We start from the raw sequence: 23,138 nt of genomic DNA on the forward strand, positions 1-23,138 counted from the left end.
GTTTTCTAATTGTTTTAGGTCGAAAACATGCCGATTTCCTCATGATTTTCCTATATCGTACGAGTGACCGTTAAATAGACAGAAATTCCTTTGGTGCACAACCGAGATTCCAACCTACGACTTCAGAGGTAGGAGTCGCATGCCGAAGCCACAAAGCCAACGCTGCTCTCTCTCATTTAAATGTCTAAACCAGTTATTAAAAAAAATATTTCTAACGATTTGGTCAATTACATTTTTCATCTGTGTCATGCGATACCCAGTATATATTAAATTCAATTTAGCCATCGCAAAACTCCACCGCTTCATCATACGTTCAATTTATAATATTCGTAACACAAATGGAAAAATAAACGTCAATAAATTACGTGTATGAAGCAAAACTTTCCCTAACTTTATAGGATTCTTCAGTCTTAGCGTTATTATTTGTATGAATAAAAGAGTTTTTTGTACTTTTTTAGACATTAAAGATTTAAACGAAAATTTGTAAAATTATACATGACTTGATAGTAGTAAGCAAGATAGTGCCGGGTATAGCTATTTTATATTACGTTAATGTTACCACACCACATTTTGGACTACGTATATAATAAATTAATAATTTAAAAGCTTCATGAAGTAATAACATCTTTTGCCGTGAAATTGGTATTTCTTAGAATTTTTACAAAAAATATTAACACATTTTAATACCGCGTAAATATTCGATAAAAAAGTTGATATATTTCTTTAGATATATATCAAATTGTAGAATCAATCATTTCATGAAATATTGCATAGCTCTAATAACTTTTGCTCATAATATCGTGTATATCTAATAGGTACGCTAATTATTTACCTAAATGGCGAGAGAAATATTTATCTAAGAGTTTACCGATCTATATTTATTCCGCAAACCTGGTGGAATCCATGATAGAATGCCCGCTGTAAGGAATGACTAATGAAATTCCCGCGAATGGTGCCATTCTGTTAATGTTCTGCGTTAAGCGTAGTACTCATTAGGGGTATTTTAAAGTCAAATGCCGTGATAATCAAGCCTAACAGTAAAAATCATTAGCAAGGAACTCTTATTTATAAAAATAATAGTTACATTATTTCGAAATAAAATCAAACAATGAACCAAAGAGAATTTATATCTTTATTTCCTCCCAAGGTTGCTGTAGCCTTTACCAATCCGTTGCTGAATCAGCTGTATACCGCCATTGGTCGGGAGCCAGAGCTCGTTATATAACAGAAAACACCACAATATGTGGTATATATTCCAATGTTGCGCATGCAGGCGAGTTTACAACAAAAAAAAAGGTTGGTTCATCGGAATTAACAAACATTCTTAAATAACACAAAAGTAAGAATGAATATGATGTTATCAGAAGTAATACGTTTCTTAAACTCAGTTGAAATTAAATATATATTAATTAAATTAAGTATATTATAACAACTGTATATTTATAAATAATAATCGAAAAGTAGGAACATATATTATAAGTATACGAGTAACATAAACTCAAAATCTCTGATACCCACTTTAAATATAATATTGAACATTCTACCCTCGGTTTTAGTTGGATGCTCACAAATATGCCAACGAGTCGAGGCGAGATAAATATTTCTAACAACTATTTTATTTCATTACTAATGACGTGGATTTATGGTTGCTATAAAATAAATTATTATAATTTGTATGCTTTTTAAATAAACATTATTTTAAATTAACACTCACAGCATCCGTATAATATGTTTTAAGATTCGCAAATAAAGTGAAAATAAACGTACTCGGATTCGTTAATGAAGTTCCTAAGCAGTTTACCCGAATGTTATCCACGTCAACGTAAATGTTAATTATTCGTGGTTATTCCCAAAAGGAAAGGCAAATAGATACCACGGATCTCCACTTGCTGCGGTATTGACATACCGCTCTCGCTTCATCCACTTTTACGACATTGCATGTTCGGTCTCATTTGAGATTTCTTGGTTACGTATAAAGGAATTATATACATATAAACCATAGCCTCGAAACACTCAACTACAACAAAACATAAGCATTATCTATTCCCTTATTATTAGTTTTTCCTTCATCTGTTTCATGCACACATTAACATAGGTTTGTTCCTCATTCACGCACACAATCACACAATCACACAATCATCGATTATATTTATTATATTACTGCCATTGTTTTAAAACCAATTGTACAATTTTTTTTTTCTATTCTAACTATTAATAGTCGACTAAATAGTTAACATAAAGAAACATCCAAATTACATAAAGGCTTTATTGTTTTGCAATACTTATGATTCTGATATTATCTTTATATGTTGAGTGAATTATATAGTTATTTTCGAAAACTGTTACATGATACGCTATTTATTAAACAATATTAATTAAAGAAGAGCGAAGCTTACTTGTCACAGGTCTTTTATCTTACTAGGAAGGCCTCGATCTGAGTTCTACGATTTATGATATATGATTAATAAATAAAGAAAAGGCATGCAATGCTCCATTTACTAATTCCAGTATTATCTTATTATTTGTCAGCGTCATACTTTCCAACCGGATATTAATTATGGATGGTCCAAAATCCAATTTTGTACTATCGGAGTAAAATGCACTCGTTACACGTGCTTCATATGTATTAACGCCTCCAAGAATATGCGAACAGTGGAATGGAGTAACTACTGTTGTTTTCACCATTTAAAAACAATTCCAATTCGTTAAGTGCATTTTGTTTCATAACACTTAACTTAATAGTCAAAACTTTGCACGTTAAATTTCAGTAATATCTAGTTTTAGTCTAATCTCGCTAACAACGCTAAGTGGATTAGCCGCGTTGCATCACGTTTTATTTTATTATACCGCAATTTACATTAAACGCAGCTTGATATGACTTAAATGAATTGGCCGAATAAAATTATACATTTTGCCACTGACAATGGGTAATATAGCTATCGTATTATGTTGAATAAAGAATTAATATTTATTGAGAAACACTTAAAGTAATTATTTATATTATTTTCTTTAATTTTCATTATAAAAAACTAAAACAATAAATTGCTACATGTATAACATATCTAAATTTAAAGAAGCAACAATACTATAATAGCATAGAAAATAACTAAACTTTTTAAAATTGTACATTACATATTTTTTGTTACTCACGTTTGGCGAAGCGGATTTTGTCTGCTTAAGTTTCGATAATTACTACAAGGTGACCTTTCGTGTCCAAACCCAACTAGGTGACCCGGTATTGGTATCAGCGTAGTATCTCCTAATTGATTGGACTGTACCTCTTGAACACAGAAATACAATCCACTTTTATACGAATAATTAATTTAAATTTCTATTAACATTTATAGCGTATACAAAGAAACGGTCTACAAAAATGTATTTCACAACCATTCGATTGCCTAGAATTATATAGGGCAGAAACTCTTTGCTTTACGCGAGTATACTATTGTACTTCATTAATATAAACATATATTTTTTACAAGTTCCACAACGCTTAGACGTTTTAAATGAACTCGTTTTGATATGTGTATGTTGGTCAAAACCGTTAATATCATTACATGAAATTGACGTTTTGTCGTACTGGCCAATTTGACCTCAAATATCTCCTCTCTGGTTAGAAATTCCAAATTCATATTTTTACAGCTATTTACTAGAGCATTTGTTTTTTGAAAACTATGATTAATTTCATTTCCCATTTTAATTGCGTTTGTGTCACTCTATTTATACGACGGAAAACATGAAATTTCGCGTAATTTACGATTAAGAGTTCCACCGTGGCACCAGTGCCGCAGAACCGGCTCGAAGGATTAATGTTGCGTATGGCGGCGGTGTCGCAAAAGAAAGCAGATCCATCGCAAAGTATGTGTGAGCTGCAGACTGGGGTGTTAGTAACAAAATTATATAAATCCACTTAAAGAAAATTGGGAAGGTGAAAAAGCTTGAAAGCTCAGCTTTTCACCCTCACAAATTGAGTGAAGCAAACTGACTAAAGAACGTCGACTGCTGCTCAACCGGCACAATAATGAAGGGATTTAAATGCCAATGCCAAAAAACTTATTTATAGCTTCAGCATAGTTGACTGCACCACTTTTAATAATTTATCTGCAGGTCTTGTTTTTGGTAATTCAATTCATACTTTCTAGTTATTGTTCAGGTTCTCGTTTGCTGCTTATTTAAGGTCCCTGTCCCTGCGTTTCCGTTGTTAGACAATATACATACTATTCCTTGTCAGTTTCTGCCTTTGTCTTTCATTTTTCCTTTCTCCATGTCAAATCCTTGATCCTACCATGTAATTATTTTGGTACTTCTCTCGTCCCTCGTTCTGTGGCTTCTTATCTATTCCCCTGATATTCCGTCATTGAGAATGTCATCTTTTTTAACAGTTTTGCAAGAAGTGAATCTTCGGGACGATTTGGCTCAAGTTCTGTATGACTTGGAATACTACAATGAAAAGGGAACGATAACTGATGAATAGTTATATGAAAAGGGCGTAATATAAGACTGAGTACTTTCTGAAGTTAAGACACCAAGAACGTGCATATAGCACTCTCGAGTTAAAAAAGTGGTAACAAAAGGACTACAACTCAGGATACACTTGAGACAAGGCTGGCGGCGCGTGCGTAAGTGTCCGTACACTCAGCTTCTAATTAAATGTGTACAGCCTTAACGAAGACAACAAGCTTTTGTTTTAGCCAAATACATTGCTTAGAAGAACAAAATAACTTTTGACGTCTATTTCATATTATTATTAATGGCTTCGGTAGAGGATAGAAATTTCAATCTCATGTTACATTGGAATGTTTAGACTATACTCCTGTCTATACATAAAGCCTCGGCGTTTGTTATGTTAGACACGCCTATCTCATAAATTATTCTCAAAAATCTTAGCTAATGTATTATTTATTTTTAACCGCGCCAACAAGAAAACATCAAAAAACAACAAAGAAAGAAACAAGTCATAAAATGTATTTAAACAATATCGGGTCCCGATTATATGTGCGGACAGCGCCCACAAACATAATGCTTATAATTAACAAGTCTACAAAGATAAATTTACTTAAAACATTAGTCCTTAAATTATAAATAATAGCGAAAAACCTAACAGAGTTCCCTGTAATTGGATTGGAAATATTGAGATTTGATCGTTTTAATCAATAGTTATACTTATAATATGTTATGTTAGGTTAAACTTTTTACTGATGTCTAAGAAATACCAGAAAGTGATCTCAGTTTTCAATTTACAGGTTTCTACCAGAAGGGAGGGCCCGGTACTTTAGGAACCTTACAGGCCCAACGCAAAGGGTTAAAAGAGACAAATTTGTAATGTGTAATAAAGCAGTAATGTTATTATTCATAATAGTAATATTCGCAATATAACACATTTACACTTCTCTAAGTATATTTATTTAAGTTTTAAGTTTGTATGTGTGTGTCCTCAATTTACGGTCATAGAACGGACAAAAAGTACGCAATACTTAATCCACCACTGGCCAAAGTCAATAATGTTTTATAAAAATAGATGCGAAAGCCACAATTTTTGTAAATATCAAAAGGATGTTTATTTATAAGGCAAGGACATAGGAAAAAAATACACGGTCTTTCACCTGTCATAACTTCTAAAGTTGTTCCGTGTTTTCCGGAAGTTCATAGCTTTGAGGCTTTTCATATTCATAATCTCTTCCGAAATACATATTGAATTTTCGTTTATTCTTTAAAGTTAAGTTCTAATAATTTAAGTTATATATATTTAATATTTTTGTCTTGAATGTATACTACATTACTACATATACATGAATAGAAGAGACGTGTAGATAGATACAAATTAATTGCATAACCTTTCATTCCTGTAAATGTTTGATAGTCCTGTTTTCAATTCTGTAGTCGCTTATTAAATATTTATGCAAAATATCAAGATATATATTATATATTGACATAAAGCCATGAAAATGTACTTGAGTAAAAAAAAGATTATATGAATTTTGCATCTATAAATAAGGAAACTAGTTTCCATGCTGTGACACTCACAATACGAGACAGAGCGCAAATGATTGAATTGAGCCCTCATAATTAGGAACTAAAGAAGCCTGAATTACACTGATTTAAATAAAGCTCTCAACTATTTTATCACGAGTTAACACGATCTGACATCAAATATTTTAATAAAATTTCACTTATCAACAAAAGCATAGATTGCTGACACGGTGGGCCCCGTCCCTGTGAATATTGCTGTTGTATAATTGTAGATGTGGCTTTATGCCAGTCCTTTTGCGTGTTCCATTACAAGATCCAGCACCAAGCGTCGTGGAGATTAGCAACAATTTATTAGAGAAATTAAATACGAGTTTTAGTTGCAAATATCATTTTATATCTAATCATTATGTTATGAAACCATGGGAACGGTATGTTAATGCTTAATCAATCATAAAATAGTCAAAAGCTTCCTTAAAAGCTCATCCCACTAGAGAGACGCATAAAATAATTGAAAGATAAAAAACTTTAACATAAAAAGTAATATTGAAAATTGAATATTGTTTTACGCTTTTTAGCCCCGCCGGAACTTAATAAACCTCGAATTCCTGATTCGAAAAATTTTACATTTATATTTCACATAACATTTTTTTGCGCGGTAGATACCTATAATTGCAAAAGTTGGTTCTATCTTGCTCATGAAAAATTTCTTTACTATAAATAATTCTTTCATCAAATTCCAAGAATCGCTATTTTGAATAGAATTTATTATGAATTCTCTTTTTTCACGTTTCTATTATCTGTGGCACGTGTACGCATTTGTTTTTCTATGTTATATAAGTACAGCATTCGATAAATTACAAAGAAATAATTTTAATTTCAAAGTAGATAGAAACTTTTAATGGTGCTATTATATATATATAATTTAACAAACAAACTGAATTTTGTACTTTTTTTAATTGCATTCTTGTTACTTTTATAAAATACAGAACGCTAAAACCATATATTTGGGTCTTGACAATGAATAACCACAAAAAGGTTTGGGGCTGTTTACACGCACTTACGATAAGATACGAGACACAAATACAGGCGATTTGGGATTGAAATAAACCATGGAACTAAGAAAAAACTTTAAGAAATACTTGAAAATTTATATGAAGCTGTGTTCTTAGTTGCGTGCTAAGCTAATGTTCGGTTTTAGTTGCGTTGCATACTGGCATTTCTCCGACTTAAAAATCAAGTGTATCATATAAAACTACTATAATCGTAACTGATGCAATAGTTCCTCTGTCTCATACATTGGAGTATTCCGAGTTACTCTTAATTATATAGGTTTTAAATATATTAATAGTATATTATGGCCTAGAATAATAATATGTGACTAAGAATTGAAAGATTAATTGTGAGTAAAGTTTGATCAAATTTATATCTACAAGACAGTTTATTACATATCATGCAAAAAACTAAATGCGGTTAGGGCACTTTATCACTTTTTTAAATATATTTCAAAGTTAGAAATATGAAATAATTAATTAATTTGATACAGGTTGATAACTCTAATATCTATAGAGAACAAAGTCTCCACAGACGAAAACTAATAAAACTAGTAAATTGTTTATATTGTACTCTACAGCTACAGTAATAATTACAATTAAGATATCCAAACCTTCTCACCTCATAGTGAGCTGTAAATCTTGGACGCCGAAGTAGACCAATAAAAATCGGTGTAATCCAAGCAACAAAGCTTTATGGCATCACCCCCGATTCAGAATAGAAACACGTCTTAGTTTTTTTGTCTGTCGCAGTTTTCTTAAGTAAAAGTAAATTTTATAGAACAAAACTATACACGTTATTTCTCTATTAGTAAATATTTATTTCAATAAAACTGAAATATAACAATCAAATACAGTATTTCCGATTAACCTACCTACTAATAAAAAGAAAATAAAAACAAATTTAAAAAGTTTGGTCACTGTGGCTGTGTACCTGTGTACCTTAAACGCTGGCAGCATTTCCTTGCTGTATTGTGATACTTATTCGTTGAGCGAGGAAAACATCAACTCTGGAGTCACCGGTACGATCTACCAGCCGCCAAGTTAAATCTTTTATTAGCTCCTGTACACTTGAACCACACAGCCCAAAAGGAATAAAATCGAACTTGGATGAAAGACATATATTATAGTACTAAGAAAAAGTAGTAATTATGACTGTACATTTTTGCTTTTTCTTATTGATTTTTGGGTTTTTTCTTAGCTTACAAGAGTTTTACTGCATTAGCAAACGATGTAAAAAGACGGTCTGATTAGAATTTAAATCAAATAAATATATTGTCTTAACATACTCGTTTTATTATATTTTGGTTTTCCTTTTATTTATTTATTCATTTAATTATATTTACCATATCATACATACTATATCTATGGTATATGTTAAAAGCTCTTTTATGTAATGTCACTAAAAATCTATTAAAACATGTATAAGATCGAATAAGAATACAATAAAAATACCAGATTTTTTTTACTAAGCAGAAAAAAATACAAGCAAACGTCGGAATTACTAGATAGGCACTAAACAACTTTTCTGCTATAGAGTATTCTAAGCCAACATAGGTACACCTAACGATATCTATATAAATATATTTTAAAAAGTTAAAGCCATTAGCTTTTTACTAGAAAATGTTTGAATGTAAATTACTTAATTTTCTCAAACTTTAGTTATCCGACTTACTAAAGCCGAGGAAAAGAAATTAAAATTTTCTTCCTACTTTCCGGTGTTTAAAGATTTAAATAGTTTTATAATTTGTTTCCTCGAAGTTCACTTAAAATATAATTCTTTGAGTCGATTTATCAAAAGTAGATGAAATACATTTCATATTTCTCTATTTTGACTTTGGCTTTGCAGATTAATTGTTGATGAGTTGTACTCTACACAATATTTGGAGATAGTTATAATTAAGGTTATAATTTTCAAGTATTTTTTTTCTTATAATAAAGTGCACAGAAGGGAGTGCGACTTTACATGAAATACAATCTAGCTTAAACAGTAATTATAGCTAATAAGTAATATTATGTTTACTTAATTTTCTACAATACTAGTGAAACTTAAACTAAGGTTATGGTTATTAACAGTCTTAGGGTCTGTTTCACAATGTATGGATAAAGTACGAAATAGCTATGCAACACATAAATTATTTGGAAGATAAAAGTTCCGAATAAGAAACTTATAACGTTAAGACTCATAACTTATGATGGACTTTATGTGACGAATAGCGCTATCTATAGACAATGGGCTATAGACAGTTGTGAAACGCAACAATAGTGTGTATAATGATTTGACACTATGTTTGTGAGTTCGAAAAAAAAGAATTATATGCGTTTTGTTCCTTTAAATGTGTAATTCTTGTATTAATACATTAATAATAAAATAGTCTGGAATTAAGATCTGTTAATTTTGTTCTTTTATAAATAAATAATAACAATATATCTAGATTTTAAATACTAATGTTAATTCTTATTATTACAGTAGTGTTGGCCTAGTGGTCTCATCCCTGAAGACGTAGGTGCGATCTCTGGTTTTGTCCTTAGGGACTTCTATGTGCGCATTTATCATAAAACAATAAGAGGAAACCGGCATGCCTTAGGCCCAAAAGAAACCGACAGCATATGTCAGGCACAGAAAGCTGATCACCAAAAAAACCAAATGATCACAAAACAGACACAAAAATCTGAGGCCAGACCTAAGGGTTATTGACCCTAGCTTTTTTAAACTTATTATATGCATATCTCCTTATAATCTATTTCTTAGAGCAAATAATAATACCCCATAGTCAATATCTGTTCCATATAACAGTGGCTAAAATCACTAAAGCTCTAAAGTCCACTTAGCATCACATTAAGGGTTAGTAAGCAGGCTAAAAGCCTGATACTTTTAAGCCTTCTCCACTGTTGGTCTTCACCGCTGTGGTCAAGCTAACCATGAAATATATTCTAAAATTGTGTTTAATGACTTTTGAGTTACGTTATTAATATTAAGATTTCATGTCCTGACATTGTGTTTAATAAATACTATATTATACTATACTATATAATAATAAAGTATTATACCTCTAGTTTCATTTCAGATGGAAAGTATATTATGGTTAAACGGTTATATAGACTGAAGATCGACTATAGAACTCAGCAACTATGTTTGGTACCATTTCTTGTTGATGAATACTGTTTAGTTAATTTTTTCCCTCTTAAAGACCAAACATCTAGCCTGATATACAATATATAGTTTTCTCACACAGTTTTTACAGTACGATAAAGATCTTATCTATTTCGACTTGCGGCTATCCAATGCATTTTTCGTTTTATGCGTTTAACACTCCTTGGTGCGGGAGAGTAACATCCAATAATTGGCGTGGAAACAGAAGGCTGATCACAGATTCAGAAATCTGAACCAAGACCTGTAGAACCAAGTCGTAGTGCACTGGATTTTTGTTACAAGACAAACTATTTCAGCATGGTTTTGTTATCTCAGTGTTAAATCACTTAACGGCTTCAACTGCTTTGTTAAACGACTTTTGAACGTTTTTTTAAAGTTTTAATCGGCGACTTGTTGAACAACATATTGATAGCTAGTATTCAACATACCCCAGAAGACGGCCATGTTACATACGTACATCGGCGAGAATATACTTAACATACATGCATTTTGGATGAATGTCCACAGTTCACATTAAGCTTGTATGATTCGAGCTATCGAATTCCATTAGCATACGATTACTGGTTGATACTGTTTACGAATTGAAATTTAGATGTAACCACGATGTGGTTCTATCATTGTTTATTGCAAAATTCAGTTTGCGTACGTGACTCGGTAAATTATAAATCTTTTAATATCGAATGTTTCGAATAAATATTTATTGTTTAATACTAAACCAAACCAAATGAAATGTGTTACATATAACTGATTTGCATATATTATACATGAATAACAGTTGTTTCACTTCCGTAAGTCTTAATTATTACTTTATAAGTGTTATTTGTAGTAGGCTACTACTTGAAAGACGATATTATATTTATAACTAGCGGGCCATATATACGTTGTCCTGTCTCTGAATATAAATTTCGAATTGGTATATTTAACTAAAGTAGTATTTCAAACTTACGAAAATTCTATATTTAATTGAACTGAAGTAACGGTGATGTGCACTAAGAAATAAGTTTGTTTTTAGAAATCATAAATTAATTATTTTATATGTATTTTATCAATATAATAACTCCGATATTCTGTTTTCTTACATCCTCTTTGAGGATACTTGCATCACGCATTCTGTCAATGTTATGTCAAACGCTATAAGGTTACATCAAAAAAGGTTGAATTAAATAAAAAAAATTGACATAACAAATACAACAAAAAAGAATTAGCGAAATCGGTCCAGCCGTTCACGCGTGATGCCGTGACCAAGGAAATAGGGATTCATTTATATATATATATATATATTTTCGCAAGTCTCGACTCTGAATCTTACCCTTTAAGTGGTAAGAATCTTAAGTAAACATTTGGTGTGTAGCAGCATACCAGAGTAAAAACATCAATTCCTCTCAAAGGAACATTTTTTTTTTTGATTATTTAAATGTGATAGAAAGCGAATTCGGTTAAGAGTTTTAAACAAAACTTTGTCTAGGTTATACTAAGTCAACGACAGAGTAATAATTGTTCCTGTAATATAGCAACTAAACCCACTGTTAGCAATGCTAAGGTTAGTTACAATATTTAAACTAGTGCAAAGATATGAGAATCGCTTAGAACTTTGTTTTTTAATAATATGAAATAAAATAAAAAAAACAGTAGTAAAAACCATTTCAGCTCTTGGCGTGAGGTTTCTGAATCTGCAATAAAAAACCATGTGTGTGTACTTATATACACGCGTTAGAAATTACACTTCTTTGGTGTAACAAGATAAAAATCTTTTCAAAAATTTTATTCTAGGTTTGTAGAAAAAACTACACTTTATTATATAGCATTATATAGTTAAATAAAGTTTATTAAAATATCACAAAAAATATTTCTACATAATTAAAGAAATGGACATTTTTTTATTTTAAAATGTTGACTTACTTCAGGGGGTCGGTTTTTTGTTTCGGTGTGCGCGCGCATAGTAAAAATTTACTCTCACCATTTATCCCTAAAGAAACATATCTTCAAAAATCTAATAAGCAGGTGATCAGGTGATCAGCTGCCTGACACACGCCGTCGACTTTTTGGGTCTAAGGCAGGCTGGTTTTTGGATGATGTTTTCCTTCAACGTTTGAGCGAATGTTAAATGCGAAAATATATTGAATTTCCAATGGTGCACAGCTGGGGCTCGAACCGACGACCGGTGGGATCAGAGTAGTGTTCTTTAGAGTAATTTCGTTCTCATTCCACGTAGCGGGAGTCTGACTACAAAATAAATAGCATTATGAACACATTGTTTATTAAATGTCTCTATAACGTTTTCGCTTGTATATGATAAAAATGTTCCTTTTACCAACCATAAAAAACCCAAAGGAGGAAGAAAAAATATAATTTGTTTAGGTATTTTATTCATATACGCTCGAAAACTAATAATTTAAAATCAGGTAAATGACAAAGATACGTGCATGAGATCGAAGCGTAGGCGAAAACACACTGAATTATCGAAAATCAGAAAGCTTCCTGTTGCGTATCGCTTACCTGCATCCTCCATCTCGCATCCTCTCTGGTCATGAAGGATACAACAAAAAAGATAAAAAATCATACTCGTATGTAGCAAAAAAAAATATCGTACATTAATAATTAACAACGATTTTTACAGTGACTAACTGACTCTGTTATTATTGCTATAATTATCTATATTATTTGTTAGGAATTTAATTTTTGTCTGCTCTTAAATTGGTAGGATTTTTTTAGGTAAGGATTTTTATAAATTTATAGTAATGGTATTAATATTAAGTTTAATCATTTTTATTATTTTTCTATTACATGATAAGTCTTACACCTTACACTTCCACGTAATTCTTTGTAATATTAGGGTTGCATGCATGTTAAATTATTTATTCACAATCGTATTTATCGTTAAATGATGTAAATAAATAGATATTCTACGCTCATATACGGTGCAGTTCATGTCATATTTTACACTTATCTGTGTTGCAGCTTAATCACATACTGTTAGGTATTATCTGTGGCATAGCTTCACAATTCAATGAGCTCAGATAGCCGCCGATAGTGTCGCTTTGTGACAATGTATGTATATAGATACATTATGTGTGCAGTATCTTGATTAGAATTAATGGAGCATTTAACTTAGTATATGAAGAGGTTTTTGTCAACAAACCCTTCATCATAAAGTAATGGCAGGTAATTTAGATTCTGTAGACGTCGAGTACAGATAATATAATATATAAACCCTTTTATGCATTTATAGGCCCATTCCTTTATAATAAAATCTATAGATTCGGAGATAGTCAAGTCAAAGTCAAAAATCATATATTCATATAGGTGTGTTACCTATGAACATTATTAGTTCATAAGTAACACATCTAAATGTACACTTATGGACGTCAAAACCAAGAAATACACATTAAAACCTTCTAATTTTACATTTACTGCCAGTTCTCAAATCAACGAACGGAACAACGAATAGAACGGAAGAGAAGAACTGGCAATAAACTCTCCGCCACCGTTTTTTAATCGCCAAGTTATTTTTCGTGTTACACAACGTTTATAAGGACCTGCAATCATTACACCATGTTCCGACAAGACATCTTAAGTAGTAAATAACAATAAAATAATTTAAAAACAAAGAGTTGGGTCAGATTGTCAAAGATCCTCTAACAGCAGGAGGCATGGCAATAATAGTCAATCTATCCAGTTACAAATTCACAAATCACATAAAAATTTCACTAGCAGAATTGGATTTCGGATCTACAGAGGCCTTACGACGTAGCTTGTTATGACTCTGACGTGCCAAAAACTAACACTGACACAGCACACGCTTAAAACAACTCTCAGATACATGCGCACACACAACCATTCATACACTCACACATTTACATTTTCAACTACCGGCAAGCATCTTGAACAAATATCCTTGCCTGCGCAGAAGCGATTTTAAGTTATCACTGTGCGGCGGTGGGAGAGTGACGTGTCGATCGCGTCATTGGTAAATCAGTTGACGTTTGTGTCCCGCGCTGTGTACGATGCGCAAACTTTTTCCCAGTCTCTTGTTTAATGCTCAAGAAGTTTTCCGGTACTACGGTACGGTAAACTTAATGTTTTAAGACTTATGTTTGATTAGTTATCTTCTAAACCTTTATCCACAACACAGGGTATCTAGTGTGGGCGTCATATGAATTTTGTCACAACCTATTTGTCATGAATAAAGTTTTTATTATTAATAACATTGTTTTATGTTAACAGAATGTAATTGGTATAAAACCTTATAAACACAACTCAACATTAAACAACACGAAATCAGTTTAAGCACCCCTTTACCGATTATTACACAAAGAAACAATTTCGAGATATGAAGCTCCTAGTTAAAACAACTTGAATAGCACCAATATTCCTGGTTCAAGCCAAAAGGTTTGTATTTAGTGTAATTTAGACTATACAAAACATTTTATTTTTTATTAAGAGCGTTGTTAGTCCGACCGTGTAAGCGATACCTGGGCTTAGGTACTGCTGGATCAAAAGAGTTGAGGAGGACCTGCTGCAGGTGAAAGGTAGTATAAGACAGCGCTGCAAGATTCTCATTTCGAAGGCCAAGACACTTTGTGGGTAGCAGAACCAGCGGAGTATGTAGCACCCATATCACAATGTGATATAAGACAAAGTAAAGCTACAGCCTGCTTATACTTGTAGGTCCAAAGTATACTTTGAATGATGCTATCTCAGAGAGTATAATGGTTACAAATTAATTACGCAACATGCTTTATAATCCCCCAAGCGATTCTTATTACGTCGTATTAAAATTGAACACTTGAAACGTGAGCAGCTAATTACCAGTCTAAATACCACGGCGATTTTATACTTCTATTTGATTGTAGACATACAGCTACAGCAGAAGTACTCTATCTTTGTAAATTTAACGATTTAAGTAGACGCCTGGTTAGAACTTAAGAGCTGGAACCTGGCGGGGTAGTGATTAATGTGGGAACCTGATGGAGCAAATAAATAGGTATTTTTTAAATCTAGTTACGATGCTAATATGTTGTTCTTAACAAAGCTTATATTAGCGAGAATCACAATAATATAATCGTTATGTACATGGTCAGTAATAAATAAAACTAGACGACGTTGTGCAAGCATTCATGCTTAAACTAAAGCATGCCTTTTAAAAAGAAAATCTTATAAATTGGTTGAGATTTTTCAAATACTCTTATGAGGAAATTTCTAACCTTTGTCAAATTTTTATTATAATTCTTCCTGCCGTATGTTTTGCGTAGTAAAAATAGTTTGCTTATAACTAAAACATTTTTAATACTATTTTTCAATGGCTTTAAATGAAGTTATAATTGGATAAAATTCGGATTACATTTTATAGGCTTGAGTTAATTTCTTGTTCTTAGCAACTTGTTGTTAGACATAATTGGAATAAAGGGAATAGTGCGAAGTAGGGTTATATCAAAGAGTACCAACTAACGAGCCACTTAGAAAGATTTATTGAGATGGCTAGGCCGCGCAAAAAACTCTTCAACAGGGATGTATCTCAAGGAGTTATATATATATTACACCTAAAATAAAACTAAATAATATGTGGCCCAAAACCCAGAGAGTTAACGACATCCACAAGTATTGTCAAACAAAAGTTACACTTATCTTTTACAGACTGCAACTTCTTCGACCAATTCTTCAAAAACATTGGCAACGCACCGAGCTCGGCATTGAGAGTGTCCATGAGCGGGGCGGTATCACTTAACATCAGGTAAGCCTCCTGTTTGTTTAAAAAAACAAATTCACTTATTTATATTTAGGATCGCAATATAATAGATACAAACCAATTTCACGATTTGATTAAAAAATGCGATAAAGTTTCAAAATTAAAAATATGCCATTTAGTACTAAAAAGGAGATTTATCTATAAAAAACAGAATTGTATTTTGACATACATTTTATTTTATTTTATTTAAAAATACATTTGTAGAAGTTCGGACCAGTGCGTCCCTTCTGTATTTCGTAGCTGAAGTAATGGAAGGCCCGCTAATACGGCAATGAAAAACTCCCAATTGCATACTGTTTGCTGAAGCACCTCCCGAATTGCTGCAAATTCATTGAATTATCGCCTCGCTACGGCTGTAGTTCCGAAAATTACTGCCCATTCGGAACTTTATTACGAATACCGTTGTACATTATTGCGTTCATTTCAATATTACGAACAAACTTTCAGGCATTCGTTAATTTAGATTTTATACGAGGACCGCGGCTTTTGGTTGCTTAATATGTAATGTACAAACATTTATTGTTGGTAACTAATATGCAAAAATATATGATTGCATTGTATTGCGTTGAGGAACGCACCTAAGAATTGTATTATAATTTTAATAATTTTACTAACGGAATACACATTAGTTTAACTAAATTTATATACAATTTGGATTTAATAATGAGACATGAGAACAATGAGACATGACGTGACATTAATTCAGTGAGTCCCCGTGAGTTGTGTGCTGCGATGTTTCGGGCTACTCGATTGTGAGGAAGTTGCATGGATCTGGTTGGCGCTGTGCCTTCTTAAGTTCTCGTGTCATTCTCACACGTATATATATATATATATATATATATATATATATATATCCTTTCTATGACATATTATGGCGCTACAACCTTTTTAGGTCAGGGCCTTAGATTTATGTATAACAGATTATGATCATTTGTAAATAATTTGAATATGCCAGTATGCGTCGACTTTTGGGTCTAAGGCAAGTCGGTTTCCTCACGATGTTTTCCTTCACCGTTCGAGCGAATGTTAAATGCGCATAGAGAGAAAATTCTTTGGTGCACAGCCGGGATCGAACCTGATAATTATATCTAGACATACAAGCACAAAACTGGGTTAATCGTAATTATGAAATAACTCATTACACAAAAAAAACAGGTATACTATTTTTTTTACTATAAATTTTCCTTTATTTTTGTTGTTGCGACGCTCATCCCTGAGGTCGTACGCTAAAGCCTCTAGGCCAATACTGCTCTTTCATAAGTATTCTTTCTCCTCACTTTAACGTGTAAACAAGCACGAAGCACGAATACTAAAATTTACTAATAACTTGAAAAAAGGAACACAAACAGATGCGACAAATAACAGGTAATATTGCAATATGCAAACAAACTGATTTATAATGCGTTATTTACATATTTCAATACAATCATATTAAGATTTCAATTCAGAAATTAAACTTTATTCATCGTTAAATGTTTCTATTTACAAGTTGAACAACTTTGTTATTCCAAAGTCTTTTGTATCCCTTCAATACTTTGCAAAAATGTTATACGAAATTTGGTTCTTTTTAACTGTGAAAGGTTTTTTGGTATTGATCTCTATGAAACGTAACAACTTCAATATCAATTGCGATAAAAGTCAATGTCGATTTCATTTACTTTAATCACATATAAATATAACAAATTTAAAGATTTTAGTATTGTTACCATTGTTCAACTCAACTATACGTACTGTAAAATATAAATTTATTCAGACATCTTACTTTAGATAGTAATTCCTACGAACCGTCTTCCCTTATAATGGTCTCAAGGTCTACTACTCAAAATAATCAATTTGATACAAGAATTTGGTGTTTTGTGAAAAATGTCGTTATACTTAATAATGTTCACTTTGTTAAATCTATGGTGCTACAACCTTTAAGGTCTGGTTCTCAGACGTCTGAATCTGTTTTGTGGTCGTACTTTTTCACGCCAAGCCACTAGACCAACACTGATCAGATGCACTTTATAATTTGCATACGAATAATTTCAGCTCATAACAATACAATTATTCATCTCATTCATAAACGTAAACCTATGCGCTAAGAGATGCGATCTTTTGTTTGTCGTATATAAATATTAAGTTCCAAGTCGTCTAGACTATTGCGTGATAATATACTTTTTGAAGCGTAGATTTTAGCTTAAGTCTCGTTACTTTCATTTTACTTGAGGGCTTTGTATTTCGCGGATTGTGGCAAGACATATTATTCACAGTTGAATCGTATAGCCAGATTACCGCAAAGATTTTGTGTGAAATATGTTGAATACATTAGGATCTTTTAGGATGCTGTTGGAACTGCCACGATTTGCAGTGCCTCGGGCATGTTTTCCCAGGCTTAGTATAATAGATGACTGGACAGTAAAGCAAGTAGTACGTAGGCTAATTTATTTTTATTTATTTATTACCACTTCGTTGCATTACAATATAAAAATTGAACATAATTAAATGAAAGTGCAACTGGCGGCTTTATCACTTTCGAGCGATCTCTTCCGGGCAACCACTGTGTGTGTGTATTTTTTGTTGATTTTTATTATTTAAGTTATCTAATTGGAATAAATTATTACTATAATTAACAAATTACTAAATTGAAACTTAAATTATAACAAAACTTTAATGTTGATTTAATAGGTTGAATCAAAGCTTCTTCATTTTTATTTTAAAGCAAAAGAAAACTTCTACATGGTCATGATGGTAAAATTATTAATATCAGTATAGTTAGCCCTAACCTACAAAAGACTCGTGTATTCATGTGACAATTGTCATACAATTTACTTGTGAGATATAGTATTTTGAGTGAATGTACTTTCGTATGTTTAAAAAAATATAAAAAGGAATTTCGTGTATAATAAAGTCATAAATCATAAAATTTCAAAAATAGTAAACAAAATAATTATTCGATTTTTTAACCTGCCTGCGGCCCTTGCTTAGTTACTTTAGTAAAAAATGAAGAACGCATTATAGGTCAGTATTGTTATCTTAAAACAGAGAGAGATGGAGCCAATTGGAGGCTATATACTCAATAAAAGTCCCTGAAAAAAAATGTTATTTTTATATGTGTGTATTTTGTAAATTTTTCAAGGAATAAATGAGGCTTAATTATTATTATTCATGAGAGTAATTGGTTACATGTATTAATAAAGTTATTTTGAGTTTGATACAAAACTTAGCTTTTGAGAATGAGTCTTTGAAATCTCGTTCTGCTGCCTTCAGATTTAATTGAAATTGTCTGACCCGTAATTAGGCATAGACTATCAAATTAATATTAATTTGCAATAATATCTTTTATTATGGAAGCGTTCTACGATGTTTCTTGTTATACAAACAGTCTCTATCACAATATTTACTGTTGATCTTCGCAACGGATATTAAGTTGCCTATTTGATAGAGGTATTTACTAACTCTATTCGTTGATATCTCATTAAGGATTATGCTTTGGTTTTATATATAAAACTCAAATTTCCTTTTATTCAAACAATTAATCTTTGGTTAGCTCTTACATTTTTGTTTCTATTGTTTTTTTAAAAGATTTTACTTTGTTTTAGTTATAGTTAGTTTTTTACTTTACCCTCTGTAGGTGTTTCTTTTTTTGTTCCAAACTAGGGTTGCCTAGAAAAAATCGCTTGTTAGCGAAAAGGCCACCCGGCCACAACTTTTGTATCTCTTATCTATATGTATCTCATCATCCACAGCTGGCTTGAGAGGGATGCAGTTTGCCCATGAGATACCTCCCAGTATCCTCCCCCCCCAGCCCTTCATATGCGGAAGGGTTCTTGCAAGTTAATTAGAAATTAATAAGACATAAAAATTAGTGTGATTTATTTCAGTTTAAGTTAGATTTTGCGAGAAATAAAAGGCTTTTATTTATTTTTATTAGCTTAAAATAGCCTTAATTTGTTCTTTTTGTCCTTTAATAATTAAATAATATACAATTATCAAAAATAATAAAAAACGTAACGTTATTACTGGCTGTACCCACGTGCCGTATATACATTAAAAATAAGGTTAGAAAAGGTTAAAATAAAATTAAATCTCATTAATAGAATAACCTTGTTAAGATTGTTTACGAGAACGCGAAACGTGAAATTTTCCAGTAGACATCACTTCACACATATCACTTCTTGAATAATTATTGCTAAAGTCACAACTAGAAATGCTCATACATGAATTTATCGTTCAGTTAACACAAGATATATTCAGTGACGCGTAATATTAATTAATAACACGAGTTTGTTGGTTTCAGTGTATTATTACTGCGGGGTTGTGAGTTCAAATAACGACTGTGGACCAAAGGATCCTTTTTAACATCTGCTCAAAAATCGTGAAGACCCAAAATCTATGACGTGTGTCGGGCGTAGAAAACTGATACCCTACTTGCCTATAAAATGGTTAAAGGACTGGATGCATGGGCGGATCGTGAATTTGTGGGGACTCTGGGCTATGCCGGGGAAATCCCCCGTAATAGATTCGAACAGATACGACGAAAATATTTGTATATTACAAGCGACGAGGGACTTCCCATTCCGTTCGATAGACGCGAACCAACCAAGATACTAACCTAATAATTAGATTTTGTTTAATTTCAGATATTTTTTAAATTCGAAATATTGCCTATTGTTTTCAGTGGATACTTGGCACTCTTTGTATCCACAGCGACTGCAGCCCAGAAAGCCTCTGACTGGATGTTAATCCAATGGCTTAACAACTGTATAGGAATTTAAAGTCACTTGATTTTTACTAGGCGCTTAACTCTCAACCCTGATGTCAAGTGTTAGAACCCTGGATGTTTAGCAATGGATAATTGTATAGCAGGTGTGTAAGACCTATAAAGCTTTATTTTATTGCCTTTATTTTGGACATGCCCTTGCTATTTATATTTAAACATGAACATATTTTATTGAAACGTATAAATTTATTAATCTAACTAGCGCGTGGTTAAGCTAGTTGGCGTACAGCACCAGCAACAAATGTGACCTGAGTGTTCTTCTTTGGAACCCGGAGACTGAGTTTCGCCATTATATTTACATTATTATGTCACAATGTTTCGTGTACTGCATACACACAACGTATTGTAAGGTTTGATAAACACTAAACAGCTAGCAGGAAAGTCGTTAAACTCGAGATTATTAAGCAGCCCTTTATAATCGAGACGCATAGATGTCAATCAATGTCCAGTTCTAGTTAAGAATTTAAGTAACAAAATTTGAATATTTTGAATAATTTAATTGACTTCGAATAGCTTCGATAGTATTATACATGTTGTGTCGAAAAATATTTTGCTATTTTGATGAAATTGAGACTGGATTTTAATTAATTATAATTCAGTAGTGTCACAATCCTTTATGAATCCTTGGCCTCAGATTGCATTATTTTCTTTGATACTGATTTAATACACAAGGTGATGATGAGCTTATTTGAAACATGTCGTCGATTTTCGAAATTGTGACATGCCGGTTTCTTCGCGATGTTTTCCTTCACCGTACGACAAGTGTTAGTTGCACACATAAATGTTCGTTGGTGCACAGCCTGGCGCTGGTGCGGGGATCGAGGTTGAAGCCACTCAGCCGACACTCCTTCGAAGTTGGAATTATCAAATCAAAGGATAATCTAGATTAGAATTTCGATTGTGAATACAAACTTACATAATCTACTAACCAAGGAGTAGTAGGGGGGTTTTATTATTAGGGTGGTATTTCACCATGATAAAAAACTTTATTATTTTAACCCTATTTTCATTGTTTTGCAGTGCTGACAAATTCCTGTATTGTGGGTGAACACACCCGGCAGTAATGCGAAATAGAGTGTGGACATATTAATTCTTATTTGCTCTTTACCCAAAAACAAATAATATATATTTTTCATTCTTTATATTTAATATCTTCTATTGTCTAACTTGATGTAACAGTGTTGTCAATAACAAAAAAGGTAATTAGTGACTCAAATCTCAAACAAAACGGTTCTCTTATACACGAAAGATTTTGTTGAAAGACGAATTGTAATTAATATATACCAATAGAAATCGCGAAATATGTTACTAAGTGTAAAACTCGAAGCTGGCTGGACCAATTCCAGTTTTTTTTTAACTTAGTTTAGTAGGTAGTTTTAAAGAAGAAAAACATTTGAAAAATAAAAAAAAGAGAAAAGCGAACAACCTCTCTAGGGAAGCATATCAAATGTTTCAAATGTTGGTATGTAGCTACGAAAAGGTAAGCTAAGTTAACAAATATGTTAAGATGGTATAAGTTCGCAGGGGCAGATAGTAAAAAATAATACTTTTTGGCTATCTCCCTAACATCTTTTAAAACTCTTCTACATAAACATATCTTAACCATATCCTATCCTGCTCAATCGTGCCTGTTGTAATTCTTGTATATCTTATTCTACGTATATTGCAATGCAATTGCAATTCCTGAATCCAAAACTATAAGCTTTTTAGTTTTTTTTTATTAATATTTTTTTCTATTATTTTACATTAAGCTTCTATTTCTATTTGGTTTTACACTTCTTGCACTTTATTCATCATATTTCTTTTTTTTTAGGTTTTCCCCTTACTATAGTTGCCTGGAAGATATCGCTTGTAAGCGACAAGGCCGCCCGTTGCATCCCTTATAATTTTTTATGTATTCTGAAGTTTGTTTTTTATAAATGTAACGAAGTGTGAATAAAAATAAAAATATCATAACAATGTTTTAATTTTAAATCGGTCACTTTCAATGGAGAAAACACCTTTCGTACAAAATACAGTAAACTTTAAGACGCTAATTATCATTTTTTACGATTAAAAGGGTAATTCTGAAACGTCATATAAATTCGTACCAGAATATGGGTGGTTTAACCATAAATAAGTCATAAGCATTTCTATGATATATTTTATAATAATAGCCTACAATATAATGGAAGTGCTGGTCCCACTGACCACCGCCTGCCCCATTTAAAAGATCTATTGTTTGCCTGGGATTAAGGATAATGAGAATATATCAAAGCCTCTTACTTTGATCAAAGGAAAACAATAATAAATCCGGTTTCACCTGAAGCCTCTCCGCTATTAAAAATATAAACAACTGGTGTATTTACTAGAATAATATAAAAAAAAGTAACTTTACTGTTTGGTTTTATCACAACCTCGCATAGGTATTATTGATACAGTAATTTCTGTCTGACGCTACATTTTCCTTGTTTACTG

The sequence above is a fragment of the Pieris brassicae genome, chromosome 9 (assembly GCF_905147105.1).
Source record: "Pieris brassicae chromosome 9, ilPieBrab1.1, whole genome shotgun sequence".
NCBI classification, from domain to species: Eukaryota; Metazoa; Arthropoda; class Insecta; order Lepidoptera; family Pieridae; genus Pieris; species Pieris brassicae.